The sequence below is a fragment of the Moschus berezovskii genome, chromosome 16 (genome assembly GCF_049115385.1).
Source record: "Moschus berezovskii isolate FMDL1 chromosome 16, NW_MosBer_1.0, whole genome shotgun sequence".
Lineage (NCBI taxonomy): Eukaryota > Metazoa > Chordata > Mammalia > Artiodactyla > Moschidae > Moschus > Moschus berezovskii.
In genome coordinates, this window is record NC_142475.1 from 67,155,637 (window position 1) to 67,183,044 (window position 27,408).

Consider the following 27,408-nt stretch of genomic DNA (forward strand, 5'->3'; position numbering starts at 1 on the left):
GATGGAGAGAGACAAAAAGAAGAGGTAACTGAAGAACTGAAGAGATCCGTGGTCCTGGAAATGGAAAGGGGGTTCTATTTATTTGAGGAGGCACCATTAGTGTGAGAGATGCAGGACCCGAATGTAGAAAGCTGCATGAAGGTTGCAGCAGCTGTTCAGAATGCAACAGAGCTTCTACCTAGATATCACTGGATCATTTTTTTCAAGAGGGTAGACAGAATTGAATCCAGCAAGGAACCAGAACCTGTGCCATCAACGTCAGGCATGAGTGAAATTGCAGCTTGCCCTCTGTTGCTGACAATCCTTCACCTCTACCATCGGCCACCTCTCCCTCCTCAGGTCAGTAACACTGCTTGCCTGTTCACTAGATGCCAACCCGTCTGCCAGCTGTTGCACTGTATATGCCACTGTACTTTTCACAGTACTGTAAGATTAAAAAAATGTTTTAAAAACATTTTGTGATTTTTAATGTACTATTTTTGTGAAAAGTATTATAAACCTGGCTTCCTTGGTGGCTCAGACAGCAAAGAATCTACCTGCAATGCGGGAGACCTTGGTTCTATCCCTGGGCTGGGAAGATCTCTTGGAGGAGGAAATGGCAACCCACTCCAGTGGAGAATTCTTGCCTGGAGAATCCCCATGGACAGAGGAGGCTGGCAGGCTACAGTTCATGGGGTCACAAAGAGTTGGACACAACTGAGCAACTAAGCACATTATAAACTTGCTACAGTTACTATATAGCCAATTGTGTCAGTTGGGTACCTAGGCTTTGTTGTACTTACAAACAAGTTGAACATGCTCTCAGAATGTAACTCATTCATACATAGGGGCATTACTGTATTTGAAATAGACTTGTTGGAAAAGATAGATCAAAAATGTTTAATAGGCATAATGAATATCCTTATGGATATAGGAAAATACTATGAACAATAAGACCCAAGACAAAGGAACCACAGAAAAGAACAAAGTCAGAATAATTTATAGGAATAACTTTTATTGTTGTTCAGTTGCTAAGTCATGTCCGAATCTTTGTGACCCCATGGACTTCTGAACACCAGGCTTCCCTGTCCTTCATTGTCACCCAGAATTTGCTCAAACTCAAGTCCATTGAGTCAGTGATGCCATCCAACCACCTCATTCTCTGTTGCCCCCTTATCCTCCTGCCCTCAATCTTTCCCAGCATCAAGGTCTTTCCAAGTCGACTCTTCCTATCAGGTGACCCAAGTATTGGGGCTTAAGCTTCAGCATCAATCCTTCCAATAAATATTCAGACTTAATTTCCTTAAGGATTTACTGGTTTGATCTCCTCGCTGCCCAAGGGACTCTCACGAGTCTTCTCCAGAACAACTCAAAAGCATCGATTCTTTAACTCTCAACCTTCTTTATGGTCCAACTCTCACATCTGTGCATAACTACTGGAAAAACCATAGCTTTGACTAAAGAGACCTTTCTTGGCAAAATGATGTCTCTGCTTTAATACACTCTTTAGGTTTGTCATTGCTTTTCAATGAGCAAGCAAAAAAACAAGGAATAATATAGTAGTTGAAGTAAAGAGCACACTAGATTGAGGGAATAAAAGGATAAACACAGATGAGAGAAAAATGTGATCATTTCCTTAAATGGACATTGCAAAGTATGGGCTTTGGAGCTGGCACACACTAAGGGAGGGTAAACTGTAGAGTGCTTATTTACAAAAGAACTAATTACCACAGTATGGTTGGGGTACAAGGAAAAGAGAAGGCGCAGTTCAGGAGCTCCCCCTAAGCAGCAGCAATAGAGACTTTGCCACCTCAAGGCCCTATGCGTCTTGATGGGGAGGTCACAGAGAAGCTGCCTTGAGAGAAGGGAAGACCTGCAGCTGAGGGACACAGCAAGCCTAGGAAGCCTCACAAGGGGGGTTTTCATAGAGTAAATGCCCTGACCATTTTATTTCCTTCCTCACATCTTCAGCTAAGGCTCCCAATTAGCTGACCTCAAGTGCAGCCAGAGGAAACAAGAGCCTGTTGACACCTTCCCAGCCCACCCCACAGACAAGAAAGAGGGTATAAGAGTTCAACTGCAGGGACACCCCACCCCAAGATCAGCGGGAGGGGTGAAAGGGCCCCTGGAGAAACAACTGCCACAGATGGTCTGTGGTGTTTGGACTGACTCTTCTGCCAAAAAGCAAAAAGGAAGAAATTAAAAGGTTGAATCAATTTATTTAAAATAAAATCTTCATCAAGAGGTAGAAAGAAAGTTGGGATCATCCAGACCAAATTCTGGAAGAAAGCCTACAATCAGAATATAATCAGAATATGTGAGATCCAAAGTTGTTTTTGCTGCAGGTCAAATCTGGGCCTCAGCAAACATCTGCAACAGGAAGTCAAGGCTCTCCAGAGAACCAGCTGCATGTTTATACATCTATATCTCTATATCTATCTATATACATAGATTAGTTTTAAGGAATTGGTTCATCATAGAGACTGAAAATCCAAAATCTGCAGGATGTGCCAGCAGTCTGGAGACTCAGAAAGAACTGATACAGCAGTTCAGGTCCATATGAATCATATTTAAATGTCCTATATTTCATTATGGTTTGACATGTTGGGAGCCCTTCCTGGCCAGGGTGAAATAATAATCAACTGAGAACATACCTTTTATTTGCAAACAACCAATCCAACCAAAACAGCTAACTTTATCCAACTCTCACACTCCAAGCCAATATATCCCCTACCCTAAACCAGTGCAGAAAACTGGAGACCACCAATATAGCCTAGAGCCCACTAACTTTATTCACATTTGCCACTGCTAAGCTATTTTCCTGCCTGCCTTGCTGTTTCCATGGAAAACACAAAGGCTCTGGCCCATGCTTTCCTTTCCTCTCACCACTGCTTCTGTCTCCTGATCAGACTGGTGCTTCATCATGTGGCCCTCTGTCGGGGTAGAGGGCACCTCCTTTTGGGAAGTGTAAGTAAAGAAAGTCTTCTCTCAGTGGTAATTGGCCTCTGTGCCATCATTTGGTTTTGCTGAAACATGCCATCACCATGCTTTGGTGAAAGTCTTAACTTTTCTTTTAGGTTCGAAGGATCCATTCATAAAAGAAACCACTTGTTATATACAAGTAAACAAGTTCAATATTTAATGAAGAGTTATCCTACTTTCAATATACAAAAAGAAATAGAAACAGTAGAATAAAAGAAAAAGCAAAATTTTTTCTTTTTTTCTTTTTAAATTTTTTTCATTTTCTTTTACAGTTATAGCTACACTTAAATATTTTGACAAAATTTTTTCAAGATCACAGAACAATAATAATTTTCCTCATTCCTTATTAAAATTGCTTTGATTGCGATTTTTATGGTCCTTCCCTAACACCCAGGCAAGACAAGGACTACCTATAGTTGAGAATAGTACCTACTTAAGGAAAAATTAATTTTGATACAACTGAGTAGTTGAATTATTTTGGAAATAATCTACATAAGTAAGTGCTGAAATACATCATTTCTTCTCCGTATTCTTTTTTTAAAAAGTTTTAATACTGTAAAGCACTCATTGCTTAGACTGTGTTTTTGGTGAAAATTTGTTCTTGGTGGCAAAAACTTTATTCTAAGTATAAGGTATGGATATACATAATATGTAAACAAATATACATTATATCTGTACTATTTAATTTAATAGAGTGTTGACTAGGATTAAAAAGACTAAAAACAGCTCCTTGCTGCTGCTGCTGCATCACCTCAGTCGTGTCCGACTCTGTGTGACCCCATAGACAGAAGCCCACCAGGCTCCCCCGTCCCTGGGATTCTCCAGGCAAGAACACTGGAGTGGGTTGCCATTTCCTTCTCCAATGTGTGAAAGGGAAAAGTGAAAGTGAAGTGGCTCAGTCGTGTCCGACCCATAGCGACCCCACGGACTGCAGCCTACCAGGCTCCTCCATCCATGGGATTTTCTAGCAAGAGTACTGAAGTGGCTTGCCATTGCCTTCTCCGATATATGCATAGCGGGCCAATTAACGTGTTTGGTCTACTCTGAATAGGCCCAGCCTCTAGTGTTTACTCCTGCACGTCTAGTCATTGACAGGAAGTCCCCTACACACAAACTTTTGTCAGGTTTCAAAGACATGAATATGTGCTCACATGTCCAGTCGTGTTCGTTAGAGGAGCTGGCATACACTGTCAATCACATGCATCCTCTGCAAGTGGCTGTGCTTTTGTATTCTTCATGCATAACATTGTATGGAGTACAGTTGAAAGTCGCTCAGTTGTGTCCGACTCTTTGCGACCCCGTGGACTATACAGTCCATGGAATTCTCCAGGCCAGAATACTGGAGTGAGTAGCCTTTCCCTTCTCCAGGGCATCTTCCCAACCCAGGGATTGAACCCAGGTCTCCCTCATTGCAGGCGGATTCTTTACCAGCTGAGCCACAAGGAAAGCCCAGGAATACTGCAGTGGGTAGCCTATCCCTTCTCCAGCGGATCTTCCTGACCCAAGAATCAAACCGGGGTCTCCTGCATTGATAGAGTACAGTAATAGAGTATTTATATTTTAAACCCAAGATGTCCAGAAGCAAGCATAAAAGCAGTGGTGATGTAGCAGTGACTATATTGTAAGATTAAAAACATTGTCTCTACTTCTTGTGTTTGTTTTTATGCATTATTTGTGTGAATAGTATTGCAAGACTATTGCAGTAGAGTACTACATAACTGATTGTATTTGCTTGGTACCTAAGCTAACTTTGCTGTGCTTACAAGCAAATTGGATTTATGAACATGCTTTTAGAAGGTTCTAAACTTGTCTGTATGTGGGAGACTTACTGTACCTTGAAATAACTAGGAAAGCAAGAAAGGCTCTCTCATGAAAAAGTTTTTTAAGCATTACAAATATTCATTTAATGTTCTGGTTTATAAGAAAGGAAACCAGTCTATTACATATAACATAGACAATGCAAGAGGACATATAATCCCTGGCTGCCCCATGCAGCACCATCTGGTTCAGCCACACTGGGAGGCCAGCAACAGTTCTGGTTCTGCTGGGTAAACTGTGGTCTGATCAGCAGGCTCCCCCTTCACTGAGGATGGATTTCAGGAGGAAGCATGATAGGAGGAGAACACTCCACGTGAGCTGTTTCTCGGTCCATTAGAGTGTGAGGTGAGAAAGTCTTTCAAGTCTGGAAAAAAAAGTCCCGAGAGAGTTATGAGACATGCTGTGACAGGCCTGCTTTAAGAGAATGAACTGGAAATGTCTGCACCTGCTCAAGGAAAGGCCCTTTTCTGCCTGGGCCTCCTTACTGGGCCTTGCCCTGTGGACTAGGCCACCTGGTGGGCAGCACAGAGCATGGATGGACACCAGCTGTAGAGAACTCAGCACAACTCAAGGGAGATGTGCTTCCCTTTAGCTTGTGCATTCCTTTCACTGCGGCTGGAAACAGAGGGATTTGTATGTAACTTGGAGAGCTGGAAGAGAATCTGCGGCTTTTAAGGCTCACAAAGAAACAGTCCTCCAGCCCTTATCATTTGCACATGAGCTAACCAAGGTGGTGAATCAGAGTACTATACCATCATTTAACAATTGAGGCAAGTGGATCTGATTTAAAATAAAATAAAACAGCTTGCATCCATCTGTTGTCATCTGTTCCCCAGATAGTCCTAACACTATTTCTTTGGCTAGGGACCACTTATTAAAGAGGAGGAAAGCACCCTTTCCTACAGCAAAGGTGGACATTCTCACAAAGGATGTAACAACAAGGCACAGCTGCAGAGCACTGGGCCCCAGTTGGAGTGCTCACCACCCCACTGAGGCAATGTGGCTTCTCCACTGCAGGTCTCACTCTGAGCCCCAAACTCAGTAGGTCTGGCTTTTTCTGTAGCTAGGACCCCACCCCAGAGGTATTGAGTGGGAATCTCTGGGGCAGTGAGACCAGATAAGGGTGTTTGCTAAACTCCCCAGTGGTGAAGGGTTACCATGTGAAACTGACAAGCCCCACAGGTATGGCTATAGGCAGGGGTACCAGCTCCACGAAGTAGTCTCCCAAGCAAATCTGGGGCTGGATGTGGGATCGGCTGGGCAGGGAAACATACAAAGGCCCAACTTACAGGGACTTTTTCCCCAGGGCTGCTTGGCAGAGGCCAACCTGCTCTTCCGTCTGACAAACCTGCCAAGCCCTGTCCTCTAGGATTCTGCCAGAAAGTGCCTCCTGAACGTCAAACCTGTGGTCAGCTTGAACCATCAAAAGCGAATGAGTAGAGATAAAGACAAGCCACTGCAGCAGAGACCTGCCCTGCCTCTTTCTGCAGGTGACTATGGTGAGCGTGGCTAGGAGGCCACACTCAGCACGAGACTGAGCGCAGGCTCACTGCAGACCTGGGCACCGTTCCCCATATCACCCCACATTTGGAGGATCGTTCCAGGGTACTAGAACCCCACAAAACAGAGAAGCCTTGATAGGAAAAATTAAAATAAGCTTTATTCACATTTACTGTTTATTGGAACCTATAAAATCAATGGTTCTGTGGCCTATCATCATTTTTGCTGAGATAAGTCGTTCAGTCATGTTCAACTCTCTTTTTGCAAACCCATGGACTGTAGCTCACCAGACTCCTTTGTCCATGGGACTCTCCAGGCAAGAGTACTGGGGTGGGGTGCCATGCCCTCCTCCAGGGGATCTTCCCAACCCAGGGATCAAACCCACATCTCCTGCATTTCCTGCATTGGTAGGCAGGTTCTTTACCACTAGCACTACCTGGAAGCCCATCATTATTTTATTTCCTACCGAAAAGGAGACTCTGCTACCAATGATGATATACTATAGCATGGGATTTTAATTATATACTTATCAGAAGTTCTCTTTTTAGACTTACACATCACAGAGATTTTTATCATTACTTTAGTCTTAAGCATGTATGAAAAGGAAGATAGAAGTGAAATCAAATTTGTGAATGCTCAGCATGTGGCACTGTTATCACCACTAAGTGCTGATTTAAAAATAGTTTGGAGACCACCTTGGGTGAGGATAAAATCACACTTCAATATGAGGCCCAGAGCTAGCATTTCCCAAATTGTCCAGTTTACAGATAATCCTGAATGCCCTTGGAAAACCAAATGGCTTTCTCTCCTGCCATGACACCCAGAGAAGCTACCCCACTGAAATGACACCTATCATGGGGGAATGTCCCAGAGGGATTTGACAAAGGGTCTGCTCTCTCCCAGTCAGCATGCCCTCGGCTGACAGCCATCTGGGGCCAGGACCTAGGAAGGCCATCCTTCCGTCAGGTCCACAGTCTGGCTCCAGCCTGCAGACATTTGCTTGCTTGTTGTTTGGTTGGTTGTCTGCTATGCAACAGAACTGCACTTTTTAAATTGGGTTTGAAGAATGAGGTGAGGCCTGACCTGACCCCAATCTGACATTTACATGACCTGTTTCTCTCTGAAGAAGTTCTAAATTTCTTCTTCACTGTGCCATTAGTTAGACTGTAAATTTTAGAACATATTGGTTTCTGATGCTAAAAAAAATGCTTAATTCTTTGGGTTATATGTAGGAAGAATCACCCTCTCAGTAAAATGAGATCATGGGTTGATTTAAGGACTGCTAGCTCCAAGGCCGGAGAAGGCAATGTCAAGCCACTCCAGTACTCTTGCCTGGAAAATCCCATGGACGGAGCAGCCTGATAGGCTGCAGTCCATGGGGTCGCTACGAGTCAGACATGACTGAGTGACTTCACTTTCACTTTTCACTTTCACACATTGGAGAAGGAAATGGCAACCCACTCCAGTGTTCTTGCCTGGAGAATCCCAGGGACGGGGGAGCCCGGTGGGCTGCCGTCTATGGGGTCACACAGAGTTGGACACGACTGAAGTGACTTAGCAGCAGCGGCAGCTCCAAGGCTTCATTCTTCTTGATTTTTTTTTTTTTAACTCTAGCAATGCTCACCAATTAATGTGTATAGCGGGTATTTTTCACAACCTAAAAAAACACATTTTGGTAAATTTGCATATAAGTGCTAGATTATGAAGCAATTTTTTCTAACATCATTGTCCTGATGTGAATACTGTTGATGGTGACAATAATGCAGCAATATATTATTTTACATATAATATAAAACAGGTATAGGGCCTTTTCGTCTTTACAAATCTATGGGGTAAATTATTTCTGCTGTGGAGACTGAAGCACAGTTCATAAAGATGGTAAACATAACAAGTCTTTCGGGGGATTTGAACAAGTATTTTGGGCATTTCCCATGCTTTTTCTATTATGCCAAATTTCCTCTTTAAACACAAAATTAACAAATGGAAATGAAGAAAATGGTAGAATGATACTTACCTGTCTAAAACATACTGTATTTATTAACAGAATACTGTAAATAGATTGTTTTAATGTAATATAATAGTAGGCAATGGCCTTGATGGTGTTTCTTCTTTGGCACTATATTTGGAACTAAAACGTCAACAGTCATCCATTTAATATTTACTTAGAATCACTATACACAAGCATTATTTTAGGTCATGGAAGAGAAAAATTACAAAACAGCTCACATCAACAGTAAGGCTGTTTTGCATAAATTTTATTCTTCAATATCTGTGTGAAAGTTCAGGGCAGATTATCCTCATTTTACATGAGGAAACTAGAGAATAAACAGTGTTCCTCTGAAACAGAATGAAAAATATGTCCTTGAAAAGATATTATATTGGGATTAAGAAAGCCTGTTGTACGTGGACCCATAGAGTGTCAAGCAAAGAGGGCACTTGGAGATTCTCTGGCCTTTGGGTGCCTAGAGGAGCCAAAGGACCCTGATTCTGTAGCATACTTTTATCTTTTGGATTGGCTAAAAAGCGTTTGGATTTTTCCATAAGATATTATTAAAAACCGAAAGGAACTTTTTGGCCAACCCAATAGTTGTGATTCCCCTATCCATATGTGTCCTTTCACATTCGAATTATATTGGAAATACAGTTTTCCATTCTATCTTCTATATACTCTTCAAAGTCATCATAAAATTCCATTAAAGGAATTAAAACATTTACTTACCTATTATTCTGCTATTGGATTTACAATGTGGTCAAATTTTCAATATTCTAAATAATACCGTCCTAAATATTCTTCAAGAGGCCCACAGTAAACCCATTAATAAACGATCAGTTAATCTATGACAAAGGAGACAAGGTTATATAGTGGAGAAAAGACAGTCTCTTCAATGAGCAGCGCTGGGAAAATTGGACAACTAAATGTAAAAGAATGAAATTAGAAAACTGCCTAACATCATACCATACACAAAAATAAACTCAAAATGGATTAAAGACTTTTGAAGAAGAATGGATACAATAAAACTCCCAGAGGAAACATATGCAGAACTCTCTTTTACATAAATCGCAGCAGTGTTTTTTGAATTTGTCTTCTAAAGCAAAGCAAGTAAAAGCACAAATAAACAAATGGGATCCAATCAAATATAAAAACTTTTGCACAGCAAAGAAAACCATCGACAAAACAAAAAGGCAACATACTGAATGGGAGAAAAATATTTGCAAATGATATGATATATAAGGGATTAATATCCAATATATATAAACAGCTCACACGACTTAGTATTAAAAAAAAACTCACAATAAACCAGATTTAAGGAATGGACAGAAAACTGAACAGACTTTTTTCCAAAGAGTAAATGTAGATGGCCAACAGGCACATGAAAAGATGCTCAACATGGCTTATCATCAGGCGAATTGCAAATCCAAACCACAATACGATGTTATCTCTAACCTATCAGAATGGGCATCATCAAAAAGAATACAGATAACAAATGCTGTTGAGAATGTGGATAAAAGGGAACCCTTCTACACAGTTGATGGGAATGTAAATTGGTATGCTGCTGCTGCTGCTGCTAAGTCGCTTCAGTCTTGTCCGACTCTGTGCGACCCCACAGACGGCAGCCCACCAGGCTCCGCCATCCCTGGGATTCTCCAGGCAAGAACACTGGAGTGGGTTGCCATTTCTTTCTCCAATGTGTGAAAGTGAAAAGTGAAAGTGAAGTCGCTCAATCGTGTCTGACTAGTAGCGACCCCATGGACTGCAGCCTACCAGGCTCCTCTGTCCATGGGATTTTCTAGGCAAGAGTACTGGAGTGGCTTGCCATTGCCTTTGGAGTGAATAAAATATTAAATAATTTTAACTATTTCTTTTTCCGACTTTTAAGAAAACTCAAGTGTTTTGTTTTAGTATAACTGTAGGTTCACTTATCTTTTTTTTTTCTCATTGTTTGAAATGACTACTAGAGATAAGTGGAACAGTACAGAGAGCATAGAAATGGAGCTCAGTCAGTTCAGTTCAGTTGCTCAGTCCTGTCCGACTCTTTGCGACCCAATGAATCACAGCACGCCAGGCCTCCCTGTCCATCACCGGAGTTCACTCAAACTCATGTCCATTGAGTCGGTGATACCATCCAGCCATCTCATTCTCTGTCGTCCCCCTCTCCTCCTGCCCCCAATCCCTCCCAGAAATGGAGCTACGTGTGTTCAAAAATGAAAGACAAAAACAATGGCATTGTATAACCAACAAGGACCTACTGTTTAACACAAGTAACTCTGCCACTGTCAAAAACATATAGAGGTTTTTTCAAAAAACTAAAATTAGAATTACCATATGACCCAGCAATTCCACTCCTGGGTATACATAGAGAAAACCCCAAAATACTAATTCAAAAAGATACATGCACTCCAATGTTCATAGGCGCATTATTCAAAATTGTCAAAGTATGGAAGCAACCTAAGTGTCTATCAACAGATGAATAAATAAAGAAGATGTGATAAGCACATACACACGAGAGAGAATACTGCTCAGCCACAAAACAAAATTTTGCCATTTCAGCAACATAAATGGATTTGGAGGGTATTATCCTTAGTCAAATGGCAGATAGAGAAAGATAAATACTGAATGGTATAATTTATATGTGGAATCTTAAAAACACAACAAACTATTGAATAAAACAAAAAAGAAGCAGACTCACTGATACAGAAAACAAACTAGTGCTTGCCAGAAGACAGAAGAAAGAGGGAAGGGGCAATATAAACACTCAAAAAATAAAAGGACTATTATGTGAAATCATGTGTGTGAGACTTCAAAAAATTTTAAAAACACTATAGAATTTAAAGAATCTTTCATTCAATTAAAAAAAAGAGACATATTTAGGGCAAATCTACTCAGTGGCTCAGAGAAAATTCAATAAAAAAGGTAGCTTTACCAATAAGAGTCCTAATTATATCCATAATAAAATTTTAGTATAAAAAATATTACTCCAAAGGATATTTCTTTTATCTGAAAATTATAGGACAAGTCTGGAAGGAAACCTTGCCATTTGCAGCGACACTGATGGACCTTGAAGGCATTATGGGAAGCAAAATAAGGGAGACAAAAACGACAAATACCATCTGATTTCACTTTTTTGTAGAATCTAAAAATTTAAAAAGAAAGAAAAGAAACTGATGTAACGTACAAGATGGTGACTACAGTTAATAATACTGCATTGCATATTTGAAAATTACTAAGAGAGTTCAGTTCAGTTCAGTTCAGTCGCTCAGTCGTGTCCGACTCTCCGCGACCCCATGAATCACAGCACGCCAGGCCTCCCTGTCCATCACCAACTCCCGGAGTTCACTCAAACTCATGTCCTAAGGGAGTAGACTGATGCTAAAGCTGCCACCTGATGTGAAGAGCCGACTCACTGGAAAAGACCCTGATGCTGGGAAAGATTGAAGGCAGGAGGAGAAGGGGACAACAGAGGATGAGATGGTTGGATGGCATCACTGTCTCCATGGACATGAGTTTGCTCAAGCTCCAGGAGCTGGCGATGGACAGGGAAGCCTGGCATGCTGCAGTCCATGGGGTCGAAAAGAGTCAGCATGACTGAGTGACTGAACTGAACTGAACTGAACTATCTCACTTTTTTTAAAAGTGTCTGACATAGTTCAGGGATGTGCTTATGTACACTGAATGGTAGAAATTTTATTCCAATTAATATTAATTGTATATTAATTATCATTATGTCAATGTTTATACCAGTATGCTATTATATGTTGATTTACATTTTAAAATAATATAAATGTTATTATAAAATATGATAGTTTATCTCTTAAGAAAAAAAAAAAAAAGAATACCTGAAGAAGTTAACCACTCTAAGCTTCAATTTCCTCAAATATAAAAAGTATAATACTTATTTCAAAGGCTGTTAAGAATGAACTGGGATTAAGTATATAAAGTCCTTGAAATAAACTGAGAGCTAATAAAGATGCTTATCATGATGACTGTCATCCTCACAACATCATAATCATCTATCAGCACTGCTGCTATCATTATCATCGTCATCCTCAGGTCATAACCACAGTCAGCACAGCCACCACCACTGTCATCTGCCCTGATGCAGTCAATGGGTCACAGAGTGCCCCTGACAGATTACTGAGAGATGACCTCACTATTTGGTTCACTTTTGATGAGCACAAGCCACATTTTCAGAGTCACTGTCATTGTCCTTGGCAGACAGCAGTCCCAGCCTTGAATGTTTTCCAGGATGTGAACAGACATCCTAGAACCTAGCTCCTGCTTTGGTGCTTAGAACCCAAGCTGGCCTTGCTTGAAAGTGAAAGTGAAAGTTGCTCAGTCGTGTCCGACCCTTTGCAGCCCCGTGCAGCCCCGTGGACTATACAGTCCATGGAATTCTCTAGGCCAGAATATTGGAGTGGGTAGCCTTTCCCTTCTCCAGGGGAACTTTCCAACCCAGGGATCAAATCCAGGTCTCCCGCATTGCAGGCAGATTTCTTACCAGCTGCGCCAAAAGGAAAGCCCTTGCTTAGAGGACTGAAAATGATCACAGCTAGGCCTCTCCCCACGTCACTGCAAGGAGTGCCAACCACAGTGGGAAAGACTTCACCTATAGGACTACACAGGTACCGTCCGCAAGTCTGAAGCTTATGCTATCATGTGTCCTCTTTTCTCTGGGTCATTCAAAGACCAGCTACTGAATCAGTGGCACAGGCCTAGCAAATGAGTCACCAGCACCCACCCACCCCTTCCCCACAGCCCCCCCACACACTGCTGGCAGCATGCAGAGCTGGCTGAGGATGGGGAGCAGAAGTGGGGCTGAAGGACTGCACCTTCACTAAGAATATCAGGTTGCAGAGGAGGAAGGAAGGAGGAAGAGGGGTCTGAGGCTGAACACTCATTATGTGTGCTCCTCCACCAGGCACCCCACCCAGGGAACCCCACCAAGAGGGTGGTTTGAAGGGCTCCACCCCCAAGAGTGCTGCTCCTCTACAGCAATCTAACAGTGGGCAAGGGGGTGTGAAGTGGGACATTAAGCACTGTAAGGGCATTAAGCACGCCCTCACACTGTGGGATTGGCCCAGGGTCAACTATAGTGCAGGAAGGAAAAAGAGAGCAGGCCTAGGGCCTTCACATGGAGCCCACCCAGAGCTAACAAAGAGGGCTGAAGAGCTCTGCCTGCATTAACCAAGTCCCTTACTGCTATCCCAGCCAGAGCTTACTGTAAAGGGGAGAATGCCATGGAAATGCTGTGCCTGCTATACCTGTGTCTCTGGTCCCTGCCTGAGATGTTGACTCCGCAGCTGAGTATTTGTCTGTTTTCTGACCTCAGAAGATTCACATTCCTTAGTTTTACAAGTAAAACATTTGCACTGAGTTGGAAACTGCTCAGAGTCATCACAGACAAGTGTTCACCCTGCATGTTGTCCACACCCCACTGACTTTAATTTATGTGGCAGGCCTGAGCTGTGGTTACCAGGCACCTTGCTTCCTGGAACATTGCCAGGTTGGCCTTGAAGGGCAGCACCTGGCCATTCAGGCCTGCTCCTGTCCTGCTCCAGGGCGCTCTCTACATTTCACAGCTGAGAAGGTGAGTATTGGCCCAGTGTAGAGAAGTCCCTAGAGATTTAGTTTGGGTACCCTGTCAAAGCTGTGGTTTTTCCAGTAGTCATGTATGGATGTGAAAGTTGGACTATAAAGAAAGCTGAGCAATGAAGAATTGACACTTTTGAACTGTGGTGTTGCAGAAGACTCTTCAGAGTCCCTTGGACTGCAAGGAGATCAACCAGTCCATCCTAAAGGAAATCAGTCCTGAATGTTCATTGGAAGGACTGATGTTGAAGCTAAAGTTCCAATACTTTGGCCACCTGATGCGAAGAACTGACTTATTTGAAAAGACCCTGATGCTGGGAAAAGTTGAAGGCAGGAGGAAAAGGGGACAACAGAGGTTGAGATGGTTGGATGGCATCACCAACTCAATGGACATGAGTTTGAGTCAACTCCGGGAGTTGGCGATGGACAGGGAGGCCTGGCATGCTGCAGTCCATGGGATTGCAAAGAGTCGGACACGACTGAGCGGCTGAACTGAACTGACCCTGTCTGCCAGGTGCGGCTCTAATTACCAGCTTTTGTGCTTCCAAAGTTCTGCTCTCTGTAAAGAACATTTAAGGACACCTTTTGGAAACCACGTTTAAATTCCGCAAGTAGTACTATTGCCTAGAAAATTCCATGGATGGAGGAGCCTGGTAGGCTGCAGTCCGTGGGGTCGCTAAGGGTCGGACACGACTGAGCCACTTCACTTTCCACTTTCCACTTTCACACATTGGAGAAGGAAATGGCAACCCACTCCAGTGTTCTTGCCTGGAGAATCCCAGGGACGGGGGAGCCTGGTGGGCTTCCGTCTATGGGGTCACACAGAGTCGGACACGACTGAAGTGACTTAGCAGCAGCAGCAGCAGGATATGGGGAACCTAGGAATAAATTTGACTATAATGATAATACGCTATGTGATTCACCACGAATATGACTTTCCCGAGTGATGAAGCCATGCAGATCGCTCATTCCTGTGTCGTCTGGCACAGGTAGATCTCTGTGGGTCGGTACGTAGAAAGGAGCAACTGCCTGGGTGTGGGCTGTGAGCACAGGACGCGGGGCGGGTTCTTCTTACCACAGCGGCCAGGTGTCTGCAGGGGGAGGCAGTGCAGTGCCGCGAAGACGCACCTGCAGAGGTGGCAGCCGCGGAAGGTCCAGGCTCCGTGCACCAGGGCGCCGCACTTGCTGAGGAAGCCGGGCCTGGCGTTAGTGCAGGGCGCGCGCACCCCCGGCCCTCGCCGCCACGTCCCGCCGCCCCCGCCGCCCCCACCCCGGCTCCCAGTCTCCTCTCCCCGCAGGCCCCGTTGTGCCCCCAGCGCGCACCGCCCCGCGCCTACCTGCGCCTCTGGTCGTGCTCACAGTAGCGGCCGGTGAAGTGAGCCGGGCACACGCAGAAGCTGCTCAGCACGCAGGTGCCGCCGTTCTTGCAGCAGCTCGGCCGCGGAGGTGCGCCTGTGGGGGCGTCGCCTGGGGTCAGCTCCGCGCGGGACCCTCTATGTCTGATCATCCCGAGACGGGCCCAGAGAGATCCCCTCCGGGAGGCAATAAAATTGGCTTCCTGCTAATAGTGTTTGCTCAGGTAAACTCTGCTTGTTAGTTTAAGGATTAAAAACAAACTACCAGGGGTGCGGGCGTGTCAGGAAGGCTCCTTAAGACATATGGGAAACCCTGCCCTCTGCAAGTAGCATTTTCTTTCTTCCTTCCTTTTATATGTTAAAATTAGGCTGTGATTTCGCAAGACAGTGATTACAGACTGGCCTCTCCGGAGAGCGGCGAGCGAGCAGGGACCACCCACGGGTGCAAAGACAGCGAAACAGTTAAAAAAAAAAATCTACCACTGGAGCCTGAGAGACTGCGATAAGCCTAGCAAAGGTCCGCTATTATCTGGGATTGGGATAGCTCTGGACCTGCAGAAAAATAACCAGTTAAAAGCCAAAGCCACGTTTTACCAATAAAATATTAAAACTTTTTTCAGAGTAAAAGAACACCTCACTAGGAAATATTTTTTACTTTATCAGTCAGTTCAGTCGCTCGTTCGTGTCCGACTCTTTGCGACCCCATGGACTGCAGCACGCCAGGCCTCCCTGTCCATCACCAACTCCCGAAGCTTGATCAAACTCCTGTCCGTCAAGTAGGTGATGCCATCCAACCATCTCATCCTCTGTCTTTATATTTTTACTTTATAGTATAAAATATATACTTCATAGTGTCTTTATCCTTTTACTTTATAGTATATATTTAAAGATAGTAAAAATGTTGTTCATTGGGTTTCTTGTTTGATTGTTAACTTATCCTAGTTTTTCTTGTTTTTTTTTTTCCGATTCTAAACTCAGGGTTCTGGCTTCCTAGTGGTAAAGAATCTGCCTGCCAAGGAAGGAGACAAAGGAGAAAGTCTGGAAGATCCCCTCTAGGTGCACACACACACACACACAAACTCAGAGTTCACTGACCGAGATGACCTTTGTCTGCAGCATTGCCACTTAGCGCTTGGAAAGTCGACGAGGAGGGGAATGAACCCTGAGGCTTCCAGCCCTCCGTGCTGTCATTCTCCTCCCTTAAATTATTCAAGGTCCAGTTGAGTGTTTTCTGCTGGAACTTCTGAGCTTTACCACTGCTGCTTTCTTCTCTACTACTTTTATATTTCCCTGTTTGATAGCCTTAAAAATTAATTGAAAATATGAGACTGATAATGATTGACAAATATGCAATAAAAATTAAGAGAATATAAACAAAATGCTTCTTACTGTTTCCCATGGGGATGATCTGTAATATCAAACTGACCACAAACAGAAGCCTAGACTATTTAAAGAAATTTAATCAGAAATTTACATATGTATAAAATATATTGCATTCATATACAAATATATGTATAAAATATATATTTAATGTACAATAGATAATTATGCAATCATTTTGTAACTCGTAGATTTTTATTAATGTTGTCATTCCTTAGAAAGATTTCAGACCAAGCATGTACCCGTCCCTTTAAGAGAAGTAACATGAAGCATGCATTGCAATTTATTCCAGGCTCTTAAACACCCCTCTTGGCTCTAAGACTTAGATGATTTTTGTTCTTACCTAACAGATGGCTCCAGGTCATTTTCCCACTGACACGTCTGGTATAAAAAAGTCTTCTCTCATGGAGACGTTGAAGATCAATTCCACGGGACTGAGTCTGAACAGTTTTTGTATTTGAAGGTGTCTTTACTGCAGGTACTGGAAGAATTGCCTCAGGACCCAAGGTGGCTAAGTACAGAAGACACAGGTGTTTCCTTCTGTCTACCTTGGCCACTAAATAACTGTGAGAAACAGCAATGAGGTCTCCTCTAGGTTCTGCTGTGCAGTTGCTTTGACAAAGGCTGTGCTGTGACGGCAGGGTCCAGCACAGAGCCTCGGGGACCGTCCCTTCACTGATGCCCTGCTAGGGCCGGGGGCGGGGCCTGTGTAGGCAGGCTGGTCCTCTTCCCTACAGTGTCTACAGTATTGATAGTAGCAGGAGGAGTCAACCCCTAATGTGAAACACTGGTGACTAGAAGGCAATAGCCTTTTCCCTTCCTGAAAAAAGAAAAGAAAAACAAAAAATTATCAATGAAACCACAACATGAACGAAAAAGTTTTCATGTGGAAATAGAGATTTTATATTGCACACTCCTTGCACTGAGGAGATGGTGAGGGGCCCAGCTAGAGAAGAGAGCTGTTGTGTGGAGAAGAACCAGCTGGCTTGATTCCAAGCCTCGGATGCGGAGCATGAATATGAAAGAGAGACATTTCCACACCTCCTTTCTGAGGACACATCAGTGTTTTTATAAACGAGGCCTTTCCTCTGTGCCTAGCATAATGATCACTGTATCATATTCATTACCCACTTAATACAAGACCCCTCGGGGAGGCACTGTTTTTACCCTCCGTATTTTGCTAAAGCATCTGAGACTTTAAGTCCCAAACCTTTGGCACTTAGATATTTGAAAAATGTGAAATGCACAGATATTATAAGAAGGCTGCAGTGTGCTGGGTGATACAGCCCACAGTGAGGCAAGCCTTCCACTGGGTATCTGAAGACCACAGAGCACAGGGGTAAGTGCCACCTGCTAGTAGAACTGTTCACCTCACTGAGACTTGAACTCATGTGCGGAAACACAAACCCAGCCAAAACCCACAGTCTTCCAGCTGAGTTCACAGACCTGGTTTCAGAACCTAATGACACTCAGATTTTTTTCTTTTTTGAATTGGTAGATAATTGCTTTACAGAATTTTGTTGTTTTCTGTCAAACATCAACATGAATCAGCCATAGGTGGACATACGTCCCCTCCCTGGAGGTTCAAGAAGCTCATGTTCTTAATATCTCATCATAGAGAGAATTCAGTGAGAGATGAAGTGATAGGTAAGAAGCAGATTTATTTAAAAAGAAACACACACCACTGACAGAGTGTGAGCTATCTCAGAAGGAGAGAGGCTGGGTAATTTCATAGGCTAGTGAGTGGGAGGATTATGCCAACTATTTTGGGGAAGGGGTGGAGAGTTCCAGAAACTGGATCACCACCCACATTTTGATCTTTGATGGTGGGCCTTCAACTGTCATGGCATCTCTGAGTGTGTCATTTACCTTGCTGATGTGTTACACTGAGCCTATACTGAGGATCAAGGCCTAGTCCAGGTTGACTAGACTTGGACCCATTGGACTCTGTTTTATGTTGGGCCCTTATTCTTTCAAAGGTTGTGCCCAGCCCTCTCTCTCATGTTTCACTAGTGTCTGATGAGGAGCCGGCTTGAACCAAGAGGGGAGTGGTTCAGGGGCTGCTTCTGGGACTTGCTAATTTTCAGTTTTTCTAATTGCCAAAATAGGGACTGGGACCCTTGCCTCACAGTACAGAGGATGCCTTGCAACTCTGATACAAACTGTCCTATGATTTTCGTATAAAAACTATTTTCTGAAACTGATATGTATCCTCCAAAGATGAGATATTCTTTGACTCTTATTTAACATTTTAAACCTTTAAATGGGAAGTTAATTAAAGATGCTGTTAAATGAACTAGTAGAAAATTGGTGAGCTTGGCTGCCATGAGTTCTCCCAAAAGCTGGGTCCATGAGCTGCCAGGACCAGAACCCACAGATCTAAGCAGGCAAAACATACAGAGGAGGTTGTCTCATGCCTTCATGAAACATCCGTTAACGAGAGTCAAGACAAATATATTTTTAGATGTAATGGTTACTTCTTATTAATTGCATAATTTAGTTATATACAGAAGTTAGATACATAATTACATTTATGACTTTAAGTCAATAGTAACTTCTTTATGAGCAACATGGATTGAACATTAAAAACCATGGATAAGCTAAAGAATATTTATTTAAATAAGTTTTAAAACTGTTCAGTTTATAGGATGAATTGAATCTAAATCTTTCTGATAATATTAAAGTTTTGTAAGTATTTTCTAACATCTACAGTTTCTTTTATTAAATTTTGTGTTCTCAAGTATACAGAAAAGCTGAGACATTGAGTCAATAAAAGTGGGTTCAGCAGCCAACCATTGCCAATCTTTCCTCCTTGTTTTTCCTCCACATTTTTTTCCCTTGGAGTTTTTTAAGGCAGATCGCAGACATCATGGTATTTCCTATGTCAAATAAGGTTTTGAAAATGTGTGTCTTACAAATGGAAACTTTAGAGAAAGGAAGGGAAATGTCTTACCAGCAATATAGGGCTGAGGCTAGATATAGGACTAATGCCCCTCTCTGGGTGTTTGCTTAAGAGTTGAAATCAGCTTTGAGAAGGGAAAGGGCTGAAAGCTGAGGGGTGATAAAAACTCTGACACTTGCTCCCATTTACTTAAGGTCTTATAAAGACTTTTGCATTTCAGTAGGAGGAGCCCAGGTTTGCTTAGTTAATAAGGCCCTGCTGAAAAGGGTTGTCTGGAAACAGCTGGAGGCCCAGTGGTTGGCAGGCAGATCCCACCACCCCCTACCAACTCCCCTAAATTGGGGAAGGTCCACTTTCTTGTTATCAGTTGTAAACAGATGAGACTGGAGCCAGCACTCCCATCAGACTTCTGATTCCTTTTGAGCTGACATAAAGTGTGTGGGAATTGGAAAACCCTGTCTGAAGACTGGAGACCACCCCACCGCTTTGTCTTCAGTACATCAAACAATCACTGAGGAAAATGTTCTATGCCAATTAGGTGTGAAAGAATTTTTGGGAGTCACTTTCCAGAGAGTCTTTGATGTGTACTACTAGGGGTTTCCTGAAAACTCTTAAAATGTGCTTAGACCACATCTCAGGCCCCTTGCTCAGAACCCCCAGGGCATCAGGATTTTTTAAACCTGCCCAGTTCAGTTCAGTCACTCAGTCGTGTTTGACTCTTTTTGACCCCATGGACTGCAGCATGCCAGGCTTCCCTGTCCATCACCAGCTCCCGGAGCTCACTCAAACTCATGTCCATAGAGTCGGTGATGCCATCCAAACATCTCATGCTCTGTCATCCCCTTCTCCTCCTACCGTCAATCCTTCCCAGCATCAGGGTCTTTTCAAATGAGTCAGCTCTTTGCATCAGGTGGCCAAAGTATTGGAGTTTCAGCTTCAACATCAGTCCTTCCAATGAATATTCAGGACTGATTTTCTTTAGGATGGACTGGTTGGATCTCCTTGCAGTCCAAGGGACTCTCAAGAGTCTTCTCCAACACCACAGCTCAAAAGCATCAGTTCTTCAGTGCTTATCTTTCCTTATAGTCCAGCTCTCATATCCATACATGACAACTGGAAAAACCATAGCCTTGACTAGATGAACCTTTGTTTGCAAAGTAATGTTTCTGCTTTTTAATATGCTATCTAGGTTGGTCATAACTTTTCTACCAAGGAGCAAGTGTTTTTTAATTTCATGGCTGCGGTCACCATCTGCAGTGATTTTGGAGTCCAATAAAGTCTCTCACTGTTTCCATTGTTTCCCCATCTATTTGCCATGAAGTGATGGGACCTGATGCCATGCATGATCTTAGTTTTCTGAATGTTGAGTTTTAAGCCAACTGATTCACTCTCCTCTTTCACTTTCGTCAAGAGCCTCTTTTGTTCCTCTGTACTTTCTGCCATAAGGGTGGTGTCATCTGCATATCTGAGGTTATTGATATTTCTCCTGGCAATCTTGATTCCAGCTTGTGCTTCATCCAGTCCAGCATTTCTCATGATGTACTCTGCATATAAGTTAAATAAGCAGGATGATAAAATATAGCCTTGATGTATTCCTTTGCCAATTTGGAACCAGTTTGTTGTTCCATGACCAGTTCTAACTGCAGCTTATTTGCCTGCATATAGATTTCTCAGGAGGCAGGGCAGGTGGTCTGGGATTCCCATCTCTTTAAGAATTTTCCACAGTTTTTTGTGATTCACACAGTCAAAGGCTTTGGCATAGTCAATAAAGCAGAAATAGATGTTTTCCTAGAACTCTCTTGCTTTTTCGATGATCCAGCAGATGTTGGCAATTTGACCTCTGCTTCCTCTCCCTTTTCTAAATCCAGCTTGGACATCTGGAAATTCATGGTTCACGTACTGTTGAAGCCTTGCTTGGAGAATTTTGAGCATTACTTTGTAGTGTGTGAGATGAGTGCAACTGACCGGTAGTTTGAGCATTCTATGGCATTGCCTTTCTTTGGGATTGGAATGAACCTGCCCAGATGGGTCCCATTTCTTTGCATTGTTCACTGAAAAAGGCTTTCTTATCCCTCCTGTCTATACTCTGGAACTCTGCATTCAGTTTATCTTTTCCTTTCTCCTTTGCCCTTCACTTCTTTTCTCAGCTATTTGTAAGGCCTCCTCAGACAACCATTTTGCCTTCTTGAGTTTCTTTTTCTTTGGGATGGTTTTGGTCACTGCCTGCTCTACAATATTATGAACCTCGGTCCATAGTTCTTCAGGCATTCTATCAGAAATAATCCTTTAAATCTCTTTGTCACATCACAAGCTGGAATCAAGATTGACAGGAGAAATATCAACAGCGTCAGTTATGCAGGTGATACCACCCTAAAGGCAGAAATCTAGGAGAAACGAGCCTCTTGATGAAGGTGAAAGAGGAGAGTAAAAAAGCTGGCTTAAAACTCAACATTCAAAAAACGAAGATCATGGCATCCAGTGCCATCACTTCATGGCAAATACAAGGGGAAAAAATGGAAATGGTGGCAGATTTTATTTTCTTGAGTTCCAAAATTACTGCGGACTGTGACTGCAGCCACAAAATTAAAAGATGCTTGCTCCTTGGAAGAATAGCTATGACAAACCTAGACAGCATATTAAGAAGCAGAGACATCACTCCGTTGACAAAGCTATGGTTTTTCCAGCAGTCATGTGTGGATTGGAGAGCTGGACCATAAAGAAGGCTGAAGGCCAAAGAATTGATGCTTTGATACTGTGGTGCTAGTGAAGACTCTTGAGAGTCCCTTGGACAGCAAGGAGATCCAACCAGTCAATCCTAAAGGGAATCAACCTTGAATATTCATTGGAAGTACTGATGCTAAAGTCTAAGCTCCAATACTTTGGCCACCCGATGCAAAGAGCTGACACATTGGAAAATACCCTGATGCTGGGAAGATTGAGGGCAAGAGGAGAAGGGGTTGACAGAGGACAAGATGGTTGAATGGAATCACCGAACTCAAACTCCAGGAGACAGCAAAGGACAGGGAAGCCTGGCATGCTGCAGTCCATGGTGTCACAAAGAGTCAGACATGACTTAGTGGCTGAACAACAACAAGGTGGGTCCCTCCTGAAGCCAAGACTGGGACGTATCCAAGTTCTACTTGGCTGTGTGCTTCCTGGAATGGGAATGCGCCCCTACCTTTTAGCACAGTGCTTGGCGCATGGCACCACACAACCATCAATGCACTGGCACACATATCCACTTTTCAGGGAGGAAAATAAGGTTTTAAAAGCTACCATCTTGGGGATAAATGACTAACAAACAGCCATGTTTGGCCTTGAACCCAAGTTCATCTGATCTAAAATCTGTGTTTGATTCAAGTTGCTTTAGAATTATTGAGTGTTTAATGTAGGTATTGGTGACTCAGATGGTAAAGAATCTGCCTGTAATGCAGAGACCAGGATTCGATCCCTAGGTCGGGAAGATCCCCTGGATAAATGAAGGGCTTACCCACTCCAGTATTCTTGCCTGGAGATTTCCATAGACAGAGGAGCCTCTTGGGCTACAGTCCATGGGGTCGCAAAGAGTTGGACATGACTGAGCAACTCACACACACACAGGTATAATATACTCACTAGTTACATAGATTGTTTTGTTCTACGGTCATCACATCCTTAATGATATAGGAAGAGGGCAGGACACACTCTTTAGACAAATGACAGTTATTGAGGTCATGACATAAACTAGTTAGAACCAAGTAGGCCCAAGATGGGGGACGATTGACTCCCATATGACCTTGAGCCTCAGCTCATTGTGATACATCAGCTAAATGACATACTCTCACAGGCCATAAAAGTTCCAAAACCAACCATAAAAGGCCAAAAAATGGGTGGTACCCCAATTCCTGGGAATCCCTGTCTCTTCCTCAAAATAGTTGAAATAATTCTCCTGCTCTTTAGCCTATGAAATTACCCTCCCCTATAGAAACTGACAATGCCGTACCCTGCCACCTCTTGCCTTCTGAGATGGTGCACACTCTGTCTATGGAATGTGTTTCTTCTTGAATAAACCTTCTTTCACTTTACTATGGCTGGCTTGTGAATTCTTTTCTGTGCAAAGCCAAGAACTCACACTCAGTGGCTGTCCCAAGGACTTACCTGAGACATGGCACGTGACCATCTTCTTGTGCCCCACTTTCTTTCCTGCAACATTATGACACATAATTTCTCCATTTCGCAGGTGAGAAAAATGAGATTTCAAGTGTTGAGGACTTGTACAGCGCTTCAGAGCAGTGACCAGCAGTCAGAGCCAAACTACTGCTCCTGATCCTTCCTGTGTGCCCAGCTGAACTGGGCTGAGGGCTTCCATGGGACACAGCGGAGAAGAGTGGATGGAGAGACACTGCCCCCTCCTCAGTAAGGGAGGGTTTTAGAGGACAGAAAGCACAGACAGAACTGGCTACAGGAAGAGGGAAGGCCCTGACTGCTGGAGGGAAGAGGACCTCAGAGGACTGACAGCAGACACAAGGGTGGAAGGGCAGGAGGAGAGGAGAGGGTATGGGTGGAGACATTTGATGCAGGTCAGATGACAGGAACCTGGATGCTTTTCCCAGAATTCATGCATACCTAAATAGGGATTAAGAGGCAGCTAAGAGAAAAGAGTAAATTGTAAACATATATTTAACAACCAGTGTCCTTTTCCTCTGATTATGAAAAATGTAATATAGTCTGATGTTAGCCAATTTGGGAAGTACAGAAAAATACAACAGAGAAGATAAAAATCACTCATATTGTCATTGGTCAGAAATGACTATTAAGGGACTTCCCTGATGATCCAGAGATTGAGAATGCACCTTGCAGTGCAGGTGATGCAGGTTCTGTCCCTGGTCAAGAAACTAAGATCCCACAAGCCTCAGGGCAACTAGGCCTGCATGTCATAACTAAGATTTGATGTATCCAAATAAATGTATAAATGTATTTTTTTTTAAATAAGAAAGAAAATGAAATGATGATTAGGTTTTTTTCAACCAAGTCATTATCATCCTGCATATAAAAATTGAGGCAAGCAAGACAGCGTTTAAGACAGATTTTTGGAAAACATGAACTGTACACATTAGGAGAAGCAGCCTGCATAGTGTGTGTGCGGTATCTGAAGACCACTGAACACAGGAGCCCCTGCCACCTGTCAATCTGTCATATTTTTAGATTAATCCGAGGTGATTTTTATATTTTTATTTCACTGTAAATGGTAGGTTTTTGTTATTTAACTTTTTGTTGCTTGTATTCAGGAATACAGGTAAGCTTTTTTTATTAATTATTTTTTTGTTTGGAGGAAAATTGCTTTGCAGTGTTGTGTTGGCTTCTGCTGTACAACAGTGTGAATCAGTCATAATTATCCATGTATCTCCTCCATCTGTCCCACCCCTCCAGGTCATCACAGAGAGCCAGGTCAGGCTCCCTGTGTTATAGAGCAGCTTCCCACTAGCTATCTATTTAACACACGATGGTGTATATATGTCAGTGCTACTCTCTCAATTCGTCCCATCCTCTCCTTCCCGCACTGTGTCCACAAGTCTGCTCTCTACATCTGTGTCTCCATTCCTTCCTTGCAAATAGGTTCGTTCATCAGTACCATTGTTCTAGATTCCATTTATATGCATTAATATACAATATGTGTTTTTCTGTTTCAGAGTGACTTACTTCACTCTGTGTAACAGTCTCTAGGTTCATCCACCTCACCTTAACTGACTCAAATTTGTTCCTTTTTATGGCTGAGTAAAATTCCATTGGATATACATACCATAACTTCTTTATCCATTTCTCTGTCAATGGACATCTAGTCTGCTTTCATGTCCTGTCTATTGTAAACAGTGCTGCAGTGAACACTGGGGTACATGTGTCTTTTAGAATTCTGGTTTTCTCAAGATATATGATCAGTATTGGGACTGCTAACTGTGGTAAAACATATATAAACACAAAAAGTCTTAGCTCAGGCTGCTGTAACAAAACAACAGACATGTATTTCTTACAGTTCTAGAGGTCGGGAAATCCAAGATCAAGGTGCTGACAGAACTGGTTCCTGGTGATAACTCTCCTCCTGGCTTGCACACAGCTGTCTTCCCACTGTGACCTCATGTGGCACAAGGGAGGGCAGAAAGTAAGCTCTCTGGTCTCTTCATATAAGCGGTCTAATCCCACCTTGAGGGTCCCTCCCTCAGTACACGATCTGAACCTCCCAAAGGCCCCATTTCCAAGTACCATTACATTGGGATTTACCACTACAAAGTATAAATTTAGGTGAGACCATAGAGTAATTTGAACTTCCCTGGTAGCTCAGCTGGTAAAGAATCCGCCTGCAATGCGGGACACCCTGATTTGATTCCTGAGTCAGGAAGATCCCCTGGAGAAGGGATAGGCTACCCACTCCAGTATTCTTGGGCTTCCCTGGTGGCTCAGATGGTAAAGAATCTGCCTGCAATTTGGGAGACCTGGGTTTGACTCCTGGAGGAGGGCATGGCAACCCACTCCAGTATTCTTGCCTGGAGAATCCCTATGGACAGAGAAGCCTGGCGAGCTACAGTCCATGGGGTCACAAAGAGTTGGACAAGTGACTAAGCACACACACGTAGTATAATTCAGTCCATAGAAAAATTTGCCATTTTACCATATATATTGCAATCATAATATTGTGCAGCCATCCCCCATAAGTATAAACATTTTCATTACCCCAAGAGAAATTGTACCTATGTAGCAATAAATCACCATTGCCTGCCTACCTGGCCACAGGTAACCTCTAATCTACTTTCTGTCTCTATGAACAATGCTAATTCTAGATATTTCACGTGAGTAGAATCATTCATTATTTGTCCTTATTCTTCTGGCTCATTTCACTCAGCATAATATAGTCAGATTCATCCATGCTGTAGCATGTATCGGCACTTTATTCCTTTTAATGGCTATTATTTCACTGTATACATATATGTGTATCAGTTCAGTTCAGTTCAGTCGCTCAGTCGTGTCTGACTCTTTGCGACCCCAGGCCTCCCTGTCCATCACCAACTCCCGGAGTTCACTCAGACTCACGTCCATCAAGTCAGTGATGCCATCCAGCCATCTCATTTTCTGTCGTCCCCGTCTCCTCCCACCCTCAATCCCTCCCAGCATCAGAGTCTTTTCCAGTGAGTCAACTTGTCGCATGAGGTGGCCAAATATATATATATATATATATACACATTTATACACACACACATACCACATTTTATTTATCCATTGTTCTGCGTTTTTGTTGTTGTTGTTGTTATTGTTGCTGGTTTTGGCTGCTTCCTGTGGCTTGCAGAATCTTAGTTCCCTAACCAAGAATGGAACCCAAGGCTCTGGCAGTGAAAGCACTGAGTCCTGACCACTGGACTGCCAGGGAATTTCCTATCCAGTCTTCTGTTGTTGAACACTTGGTTTGGTTCCACCTTTTGACTACTGGGAATAATTCTTTAATGAGCCCACATCTCTTATGTCTCCTGCATTGACAGGTGGGTTCTTTACCACTAGCACCACCTGGGAAGTCCACTTAACTGAACATTGGTGTAAAAGACCTGTTTGAGACCTTGTTTTTAATTTTTTTAATATATTCCTAGGAGTAGAATTGTTGAGACATAGGGTAATTCTATATTTAACTTTTTGAGGAACTGCCAAGCTATTTTCCACAGTAGCTGCACTATTTTACATACCGACCAGCAATGTTCTAATTTCTCTACATCTTTGCCAACATTTGTTATTTTCTTTTTTCTGATAATAACCATTCTAATGGATTTGAAGTGATTAATCATTATGGTTTTGATTTGCAGTTCCTTAATAGCTAGTGAAGTTGACCATCTTTTCAAGTACTTATTGGCATTTATATACATTCTTCAGGTAAATGTCTATTAAAG

The 27,408-nt window shown here is 42.9% G+C and overlaps 1 long non-coding RNA gene and 1 pseudogene across 3 annotated transcripts in view; one reads left to right on the forward strand and one right to left on the reverse strand.

Annotated features, from left to right (window-relative positions):
* Positions 1-3,176: 3,176 nt before the first annotated feature.
* LOC129557858 (cryptic protein-like) lies at positions 3,177-16,982 on the reverse strand (annotated as a pseudogene). Its single transcript, XR_016039394.1, has 6 exons — positions 16,951-16,982; positions 16,612-16,661; positions 16,318-16,524; positions 15,205-15,319; positions 14,943-15,052; positions 3,177-5,143 (listed from the first exon to the last, which is right to left on the reverse strand). The product of XR_016039394.1 is annotated as a cryptic protein-like (transcript).
* Positions 15,049-27,408, forward strand: part of LOC129536243 (uncharacterized) — a 37,705-nt gene continuing 25,345 nt past the window's right edge. For both annotated transcript variants that reach the window (XR_016039410.1, XR_016039411.1), the window contains exons 1-3: positions 15,049-15,446; positions 15,591-15,998; positions 16,201-27,391. This is a non-coding gene — a long non-coding RNA (uncharacterized LOC129536243). The remainder of the gene's footprint in view (positions 15,447-15,590; positions 15,999-16,200; positions 27,392-27,408) is intronic.